Raw genomic sequence first — 10,395 nt, forward strand, 5'->3', positions numbered from 1 at the left:
TTTTAATTCAGTCTAAAAGGATAAACATTAATTACTATCATAAAAGAAAAATAATCAGATTAGCTTTAGAGGATATAATGTAGAAATGCTCAACTGAAGTGGAGAGTCAGTGGTGAAAAGAGTTACAGTGGAGAGTGGTCAGATTTGAAATGAGCGAACACTTTCTGGATTCACTTTTTAAATAAGATGTAAGTATGTGTACGAACATACACACACTACTATATATAAGATAGATAACCAACAAGGACTTACTGTATAGCATAGGGAACTCCACTCAATATTCTCTGATAACCAGTATGAGAAAGTAATCTAAAGAAGAATGAATATATGTTTATGTAAAACTGAATCACTTTGCTGTACACCTGAAACTAACACAACATTGTACATCAACTATACTCCAATAAAATTTTTAAAAAGGACAGTAGAAAAGAATAAATAAATAAATAAATAAAATGTAAGTAAAAATGCATTGTTTTATCCTTTCACAGTAATATTTAATACAGAGTGAAGAACAGATGTAAAATATACAAGTTATAAAACATACAATTTAGTTTTGCTTATTTTTGAATTTTATAAAAACATCACCATACAGGTAGCATCCTGAGACTTCCAACATTGTAATTTTTAAAATTTATCCATGTTGCTGTGTATAGTTTTAATTCATTCATTTACACTACTACAGCCTATGGTGACCTTATCACAACTTACTATCCATTATCATGCAGATAGACAATTTGTGCCCATTAAAAAAAATTAAAACAAATAGAGGGCTTCCCTGGTGGCGCAGTGGTTGAGAGTCTACCTGCCAGGGCAGGGGACGCGGGTTCGAGCCCTGATCTGGGAGGATCCCACATGCCGCAGAGTAACTGGGCCCGTGAGCCACAATTACTGAGCCTACGTGTCTGGAGCCTGTGGTCCGTAACGAGAGGCCACGATAATGAGAGGCCCGCGCACCGCGATGAGGAGTGCCCCCGCTTGCCGCAACTAGAGAAAGCCCTCACATGGAAACGGAGACCCAACACAGCCAAAAATAAATAAATAAATAAATAAATTAATTAATTAAAAAAAAAAAAAGAAGGGAGTTCCAGGGACAGCCCCCCTCTTAAAAAAACAAAAACAAAAAACAAATAGAATTGCTATGAACGTTCTTGTACATTCCTGTACCCAAGTTCAAAAGTTTCTTCAGGATTATACTAATAGGAATGGCTAGAAGATAGAGAATTTTAATGTTCAGTCCTACAAGACAAAACCAAAGGCTTTCCAACTTTGTTTTATCAACGTACACTGCCATCAGCAGGTAGTTCCATACGACCCACATCCCAGCCCATATTTGTGCCAACTGTTCAGTAAAATGTAGTTTCTCATTTTGTCCTTAATTTGTACTTTCTCATTTTGTCCTTAATTTGTCTTTTCCTGATTTTTATGAAACAGTATACTTCTCTGTATTAGTTGTCCATATGTACTTAGACTTCTGGGAAATTTCTGCACATCTCATTACATTATTTTTGTCACTTTAAATTTTTAATTAAAAAAAATTAATCTGTATACTAATTCATCCTCAGCTCTTTATATTCCTATTGCCTTCAACCAAGAGACTTGTCTTTTTAGTTTTGTTACAGTGTTTATTTTTAAGTTGACACGTTTTAAATTTTTATATTGTGAAATGTATCAATTTTTTCTTTACAAATAGTCGTTCTGAGAGTTTGCTTAAGAAATATTTTCCTCCTTCAGTGCTGAAATATTAATGCCCTTTTAGTTAAAAATTAAAAAAAATATATTTTCCTATTTAATCTATCTGAGATCCATTGTTTTGTAAGGTATAAGCATCACTCTTTTTTATCTTACTTATGAACATAACTTTCTGTTTCATTTATTTAATACTCTGTTTTCCTCCACAAGTTTTTGATTTCATCTTTGTCATATGTATAGCATTTTCATTTATCTAGGGGTAAGTCTCTGGGTTCTCTACACTTTTCTAGTGGTCGTTTGTTTTCTATCCTTGTGCTTACATTGCATACTGGAAAAGTTGCCCCTCCTCATTCATTATTAGTTTCAGCTTGTCACATTTATCATACAACCCTATTGAAATTTTGTTTGAAATTATAATAAATCTATAGATCAATTTGAAAATAACAGATACCTGTATGATACTGATATTTCCTATGGATGAGCATGGGATATTTCTCCATTAATTTAGTCCTTGTTCAAAGTTTTCAGCAGTTTTACAGATTTCTGCACAGAGGTCTTATATGTATGTTTTCAGATTTATTCTCAATAATTTGAATTTCACTGCTGTTGTTACTAATGTTATTTAAAATTCCAATATTTAAATTGTTACTGTTTTAGAAACACAGATTATATTTGTACTGGAACTTTTTTAGAAACACAGATTATATTTGTACTGGAACTTTTTTTTCTTATAATCTTTAAAAAAAATTTTTTTTAAATATACATGTATCTATTCTTTTTCAAATTCTTTTCCTATTTATGTTATTACAGAATATTGAGCACAGTTCTGTGTGCTATACAGTAGGTCCTTGTTGGCTACCTATTTTTTATATAGTAGTGTGCACATGTCACTCCCAAACTCTCAATTTATCCCTCCCCCCGATCCTTCCCCCCTGGTAACCATAAGTTCATTCTCTAAGTCTGTGAGTCTGTTTCTGTTTTTTAAATAAGTTCATTTGTATCATTTTTTTTTTTAAGATTCTGCATATAAGCAATATCATATGATATTTGTCTTTGTCTGACTTACTTCACTTAGTATGATAATCTCCAGGTCCATCCATGTTGCTGCAAATGGCATTAGTTCATTCTTTTTAATGACTGAGTAATATTCCATTGTATATATGCACCACACCTTCTTTATCCGTTCATCCATTGATGGACATTTAGGTTGCTTCCATGTCTTGGCTATGGTAAGCAGCACTACAATGAACATTGGGGTACATGTATCCTTTTGAACCATGTTTTTCTCTGGATATATGCCCAGGAGTGGGATTGCCAGATCATATGGTAGCTCTATTTTTAGTTTTTTAAGGAACTTCCATACTGTTCTCCATAGTGGCTGATACTACAAAGATATAGTCATGAAAACAGTATGGTACTGGCACAAAAACAGAAATATAGATCAATGGAACAGGATAGAAAGCCCAGGAATAAGCCCATGCACCTATGGTCAATCTATGACAAAGGAAACAAGACTATACAATGGAGGAAAGACAGTCTCTTAAATAAATGGTGCTGGGAACACTGGACGGACAGCTACGAGTAAAAGAATGAAATTAGAACGTTCTCTAACACCATACACAAAAATAAACTCCAAATGGGTTAAAGACCTAAATGTAAGACCAGACACTATAAAACCCTTAGAGGAAAACATAGGCAGAACACTCTTTGACATAAATCGCAGCAATATCTTTTATGAGCCATCTCCTAGAGTAATGGAATTTTTTTATAGTTATAGAATCTGTCAGGTTTCTCATTTTTCTTGAGTCACTTTGACTTGTGGTCCCTAACTTCAGGTTGATGTGCTCAGATAGAATTCTTCACCTTGCTTCTGGCCCCAGGCTTTACCCCTAGGCTAGTACTACTCTTGGCAGCTCACTTCAGGGGAGCTCTTCTGAACTAAACTTGGCTCCCACTGCAGTAGTTCAAGCTCATATTTTAAGAGAGGGCATGACCTTGGCAACCTCCTCTTCATTTGTAAGACAAGTGACGACCCAAGAAGTGTTTCTTCTGCAAGTGGAATTTCCTCACAGACATAATTCTGGAAGCATAGCTATATTGTTTGTTACTAAGTTAACATTTTAATCTTAAGAGAGGCAGCACAGCATAATTCTTTTTTTTTTTTTTTTTTTAAAGTCTTTGAATTAGACCCCTAAATTTGAGTCTAAGCTGCATTATGTATTCTTTGGATAAGTATCTGCAAATTGTGTTTTTACACCTCAATTTTCTTACTTCTAAAATAGGAACAATAATAGTACTCTTGACATAGGGTTGTATGGATTGAGTTAATATATATAAAGCAAATACAATAGTGTGTGGAATTGTATTTGCTATTATTACTAAATTAGTTTCATTTAAAATATAAGTTTAAGTGATTTTTGTCCCGGAAAATATTTTTCATAAAGGGAACTATAACCTAATATAACTACTGCAGGTGAATGAGCCACTACCGTAAATATTTTCTTATTTAATTTTCTGATTGACTCACAAATGGAGTTTCCCCTTATAAAAGTATTATGATTGTCTTTATCATTTTCTTGTCAATGACAGTTTGAAAATGTTGATTTTGTAGCTAATAATTTGTCATTAAAATGTTTTCTTTGAAACATATTATCAGAAATCAAAAAGTTAAAGTAATAAATTCACAACTACATAAATGACAGTATGGCAAAAAATTTTCTTTTTAAGATTTTAGGCATTTTTTGATACTAGTCTGTCTGCTTTTGACATGCTTAAAATGCATCACACCACTTTTTTTTTTTCAGGGAATAAGCTTAAGATAAAATAAATTATACTGTATTTGCTTCATTTCTCTGTAATTATTTTTACTATGTCATTAAACTTCCCAGAAAAGTATAAAATGTAAGTAAAGCATCAAATAATGAATAATAGAACATTTATTATTTAATAAAAATGATTTATGAAATATAAATTTTAAAAATATGATTTTGAAATTAAGTCCTACTTACATTGCAAGAGCAGTCTCAGTCCACATAAATACTTCTTGAAATTAAGTGGGTCAAACACAGTGAGTCAATAGTATATAGATAATTATATTCATGTGTCCTTGATATTTAATATACATAGAGCACAACTTATTTTGTTTATCCAGTCACTATTTGATGAACATTGCATTAATTCTAGTTCTTAACAATTATAAATAGTGCTTCTATGAGCGTTCACATAAAAGTCTTTGTGTTGAAATAAGTTTTTCCTTCTCTTGGAAAATGTCCTAAGAGTGAAAATGCGGAGTTATATAATAAATAATTGTTTAACAGGAAAAGACTCTGCGAAACTACTTTCAAAATGGCTATACAGCTTTGCCTTCCAAACAGCAATGTATGAGAATTCTAGCTGTCCCAAGAGAGGGAAGAGACAATCTACAGGTTGGCAGAAAATACTTGCAAATCAAATATTTTAACAGGGTTTAGTGTCCAAAATATATAAAGAATTCTTCGATCTCAACACAAAAAGACAAATAAGCCAATCAAAAAACTGTAGGTCTAACTCTCTTCCCACCAAGATGTCTATCGTTGTGCCATTTAAAGCCCTACATGGGGCCGAGGGCCACGTCAGGACAGGTGAGACAAACACCAGCAAGGTGTATAAAGGGAAGCTCATTGAGGTGAAGCACAGCATGGATAGGTAGATGTCCAACATCACAGTCCAAAGGCAGCCTAGTGGCACAGCTGGAGCAGGTGTACATCCATGGCAGCAAAATCTGCCTTCTGATTTTGCCTGACATGCTGAAAAACGCACCCATGTTAAAGAACATGAAAAATAAAAACCAGGGCTCTGGGGCTGGCCAGGGAAAAACTGCTATTCTGAAGGCCCAAGCAGCTATGAGAAGAAGAGAGAGGAAGAGGATATGGAAATATCTTCCAGAAGCAAAGATAATTTTATCTCTGGAATGGAACTTTGCCCTTATTTTTGCTTGTAGGTTATCTGGGTTCCAGGGTGGAGGTGGGGCTACATGCTTATGTATATGTCCTAGGTGTTTTATTTGTTTGTTTGTTTGTTTTTGACATCTTTCTCTTTAGGTCAGGGGAAATGTTTAAATAAATATGGGTGTTTTTTTTTTTTCTGAGAAAAAAAAGAGGAAGTTGGTCAAAAAGTGAAAATTCCAGTTATAAGATACATAAGGACTAGGTATGTAACGAACAACGTGACAACTATAGCTAACAGTGACGTACGATACATAGGAAAGCTGTTAAGAGAGTAATTTCTAAGACTTCTCATCACCAGGGGAAATATATTTTCTCTTTTCTTTCTTTTCTTTTTGTTGTATCTATATGAGAAGATGGATGTTAGCTGAACCTATTGTGGTATTCCTTTCACAGTATATGTAAATCAAACTATCATGCTGTATGACTTAAACTTACACAGTAATATATGTCAATTGTTTCTCTATAAAACTGGAAAAAATAGGCAGAGGACTTGTATAGACATTTTTTTAAAAAGATATACAAAGAGCCAACAACAACATGAAAAGATTCTCAGCATCATTTGTCATTAGTGAAATGCAAATCAAAATGACAGGGAGATACCACTTCACATCCACAAGAGTAGCTATAATAATAATAACAACAATAATAATAATAGAAATGAAACATTACAAGTGTCAGCAAGGATGGGGAGAAATTGACTAGAACTCTTGTACATTGATGGAGGGGATGTACCAGGGCAATATGGCGCTGGCACTGTTGAAACAATTTTTAGCAGTTTCTCAAAAAAATTAAATGCAGTATTACCATCTAACCCTGTAATTCCACTCTTAGCTTATATACCAGAAGAATTCAAGACAGGTAGTCAAACAAATACTTGTACATGAATGTTCATGGAGGCACTATTTGCTTTAGCCAAAAGGTGAAAACAATCCAGATCTTCATCTACAGATGAATGGATAAAGATCATGTGGTATATACATCCAATGGAATATTATTCAGCATAAAAAAGAATGAAGTGCTGATGCATGCAACAATGTACATGAACCTCAGAAATATTCTGCTAATCTCAAAAAAAGCCACACATAAAAGGTCACATATTGTGTTATTGCATTTATATAAATATCCAAAATAGGTAACGCCATAGAGACAGAAAGCAGATTAGTGTTGCCAGGGGCTGGGGCGGGCGGTGAAAAATGAGGAGCTTAAAAGGTATGGGTTTTTCTTTGGAGGTGATGGAAATATTTCCTACACAACCTACATAGAGATGGTGGTTTTACAACATTCTGAATGTATTAAATGTCACTGAATTGTGTATTTTAAAATGGCTAGTAAGTTTGTTCACAGAGTGATGGTCTTACGTTTGCCACAGCAAGAGAGGGCAAGCCCAAATGCTCAAGAACATTTGAATCTTATGCCAGCATCACGTTTGCCAAAGTCCTATTCAACAAAGGAAGCCATCTGACTAGCCTACATTCAAGGGGTGAGAAAATAGAATCCAGATCTTGTTGGAAGGAACTGTAAACTCACTTTGCCAAGAGGTGTGCATACAGGGATGCGAGGAAGTATTGTGGCCATTTTTTTAATCCACCCACCACAGTAAAATGGTTTCTCCCAAAATAAATATCATAATTGCAATACAAATAAAGTAAATGTTTATAACTAAAATGCAATGCTATGAAATAAATGCCTGTAATACTATCTACTATTTGTATATTATTTTCATACCATACTCAAATTAGATAAATAATTATGTTATTTGAGCAATTTTGCTAACACGTTATTACGTATGAACAAATCAAAAAAATCAAATCTGTGAATTTAAGCAATTTAAGCCAACCCAGCATTAATCTTTCCTCAACCTAGCCTTCTCCCTTCTGCACATCACATGTCGCTAGCCATCTGGAAGTAAAGTGTGTCAGTGAACTCTGGAAAATAATCAGAAACTAAGTTGACAATATAGTAGTTAAGATGGTTAATTTTGTGTGCCAAGTCAACTGATATCCTCTGTCTCTTAGCCCAAGGAATTCAAAAGTTGTTCTTAGTAACTCTGTGAGAACTGAAGCACCTGACAATTAACTAAGTACTCAGATATTTTAGGATTTAATGGGTGGAGCAGTTTCCTGAGAATCCACATGTGTAAGCCACGTTATCTTTCTCACCCAGATTTTTTTTATGCTTTGAGTTTTAAAAATTTCTCCAGGCTCTTGTAACTTGAGTGAAAGTGGCATGTCCTGAAACCTAGTTTGTTGCCAGAGATCTACTTTCAATCTTGTATCTAACAGCAGTTTGCTTTGGGGTTTTGTTGTTGTTTTATTTTTGCACGTGTTTGTTTATAATGTTTCCTCCCTTCCCCCTTCCCTCCCTCTTTCCCTCCCTCCCTCCCTTCCTTCCTTCCTTCTTTTCTTACTTTCTTCTTTTCTTTCTTCTTTCTCTCTCTCTTCCTCCCTTCCTTCATTCCTTCCAGCCTTCTTTCCATTGCTTGCTTTCCTGAAAGCATTTAAGTGAATTCTAAAGGTTTATGCAGCACTTAGACAATTCAGCCTTGATGAGATGCCCCAGAATAAACCCCTCTGTGATTTCATGGCTGCTTTTGTTTTTTTCCAAGAAGATTGTTGTAGAAAGAGGCTGAATGACTTCTATTTTATTTTCCAACTTCTTCCCTGCAATCTTTAAATGAGTGTGCAACTGGAAACAAAAATACTAAAAAATATTCTCACAATCGTAGACCTTTTTAGAATACTCTATTACAAAGTATGATCTGTAGAACTCCTTGTCACCTAGCTTCCATTTTTTAAATATGGAAATCCCTGATCATCCAGCCAAATGATTAGTCACTCTTTACATACTGACACATATCCACACCTCTTGTCTCTCCTTCCAGGCAAAGAGAACAGGCATACAATACTTAAAGTTTTAGCAGTTGGAAAGATATCCTTTTCTCTCTCTCCTTCAGACTATGTCTGAGGGAGCTGTCTACTGCAACAGTTTTGGTGGGTGACAGTTTATCTTGCAGAGCCAACTAAGTTTGAAATTTTAAAACTGTGCATGTCAGCTGAAAGGAAGGTGGTAATACAGCAGAAGTAAGATACTGGAACGATCAGTTGTCAGCTCAGGCAAGTATTCGTGTATTCAGGAGTTCTGGGAGCCTTTCCCTCTATGTAACTAGTATGCCGGTTCTACTTGGTGATGATATATTGCTAGCCACTAATACCTTTATTGTTTGAAACGTCCAAAGAAATGCAGTTTTTGAAGAGCAGCTTAGACTTTAAGGCCCTATGGAGATCAATCAAAGAAGGAGACTGTGATCCTCAAACAGAAAACAGTTATTTGAGAAAAAGGGCATGTTTGTGCTCCAAAACTACAGTGGCCTTCAGTGTAATTCTCCAATTAAACCTTGCTACTGCCTCCAGAGAGAATCTAAATTTGCCACTTGTTGATTCAAATGTCAAGTAATAGAGCTGTTTGTTATGCAGACAGGACAGTGGAGAGTCTTTCTCAACTCTGAGATCACTTAAACCAGGCAGCCTTACAGTTTTCTACAATAAATAGGTTGGGGAAGTGATTTCTAAATGTGCCAAACTATTTCTTTTAAAATCCCAAAGACCCAACATGTTTTTACCTTTTGCTCAGTACACTGGATTCAAAGTTTAGAAAACTTTCGTTACTTTCATTTTGGAAGGATGTCACAGTAAGCCCCAGACCACTGGATTCCCAGAAACTTCAATAAAGGGAAAGTCCATGAATTTTGAAGGAGTTTTGCTTCCACTCTTTGGAAAGCATATCTCTTTTAAAATTATGGTGAAATATATATTAAAAGAGAATATGTTTAAAGAATAATAGTAAATAAACACCTCTGTACTGAACAATGCCAGTACTTCTTTCCTTCTGCATGACCCTCCTTGATTACATGTGCCTTTCTCCTCCCAAAGAAAACAAATGTACTGAATGGTATTAATTTTTCCCTTTCAGTTTTTGGATGTTATCACTTATGAATCCATTCTATATAAACTGTTTAATTTTACTCTTTTTGTAAATGGAAACTACTATATATATTATGTATTACATAATATTATACGTATATGTATTCTATGACTCTTTTTCACATTTAAGAGATTCATTCAAAAAAAAGAGATTCATTCATATTAATGCATATAGATACCATTTATTTATTTTACCCACTATATTTTATTATACATGTGCATACAGTATGTTTATCCATTTTACTGTCCATAAAGATTTGGATTTTTTTTTACCTTTTCCTGAACAAGTTTGCTATCCCCTGTTATACAGTGAAAAAACAACCAAAGAATGTAATTATTAGATTATAAGATTCAAAGTTACTAGTTAGTGCCAAAATGTGGATTACTCTACAATCTATACAGGTTCAGAAATTGTTGGAAATTATACTGTTTACCTGACTACAGGTGTGAAATGGATTTCTCATTGTAAATTTAGTTTGCATTTTCTGATTATTAATAAGCTTGAGTGAATTTTTAAATATTAATGGACCACTTTTTTTCTCTCCTGAGAAATGTTATATTAATTATTGTCATTTTTTCTTATTGTATATTTTATTTTTTAAAATAATTTCCACATATATTTGGTATACTAATCATTTAAAGTTGCAGGTACAAATATATTTCCCCTTCTCCCAGTATGTGGCTTGACTTTTGATCAACTTAAGATCTTATTTTAATAAATCAATTATTCCTTTCATCAT

General features: G+C 34.0%; 1 pseudogene across 1 annotated transcript; it reads left to right on the plus strand.

Annotated features, from left to right (window-relative positions):
- Window positions 1-2,389: 2,389 nt before the first annotated feature.
- LOC309627390 (small nuclear ribonucleoprotein Sm D3 pseudogene) lies at window positions 2,390-6,856 on the plus strand (annotated as a pseudogene). The gene has a single exon. The product of its transcript is annotated as a small nuclear ribonucleoprotein Sm D3 pseudogene (transcript).
- The last annotated feature ends 3,539 nt before the right edge of the window (window positions 6,857-10,395 follow it).

This window comes from Balaenoptera borealis (assembly GCF_965194805.1).
Source record: "Balaenoptera borealis genome assembly, chromosome: 4".
In the NCBI taxonomy this organism is placed as follows: domain Eukaryota; kingdom Metazoa; phylum Chordata; class Mammalia; order Artiodactyla; family Balaenopteridae; genus Balaenoptera; species Balaenoptera borealis.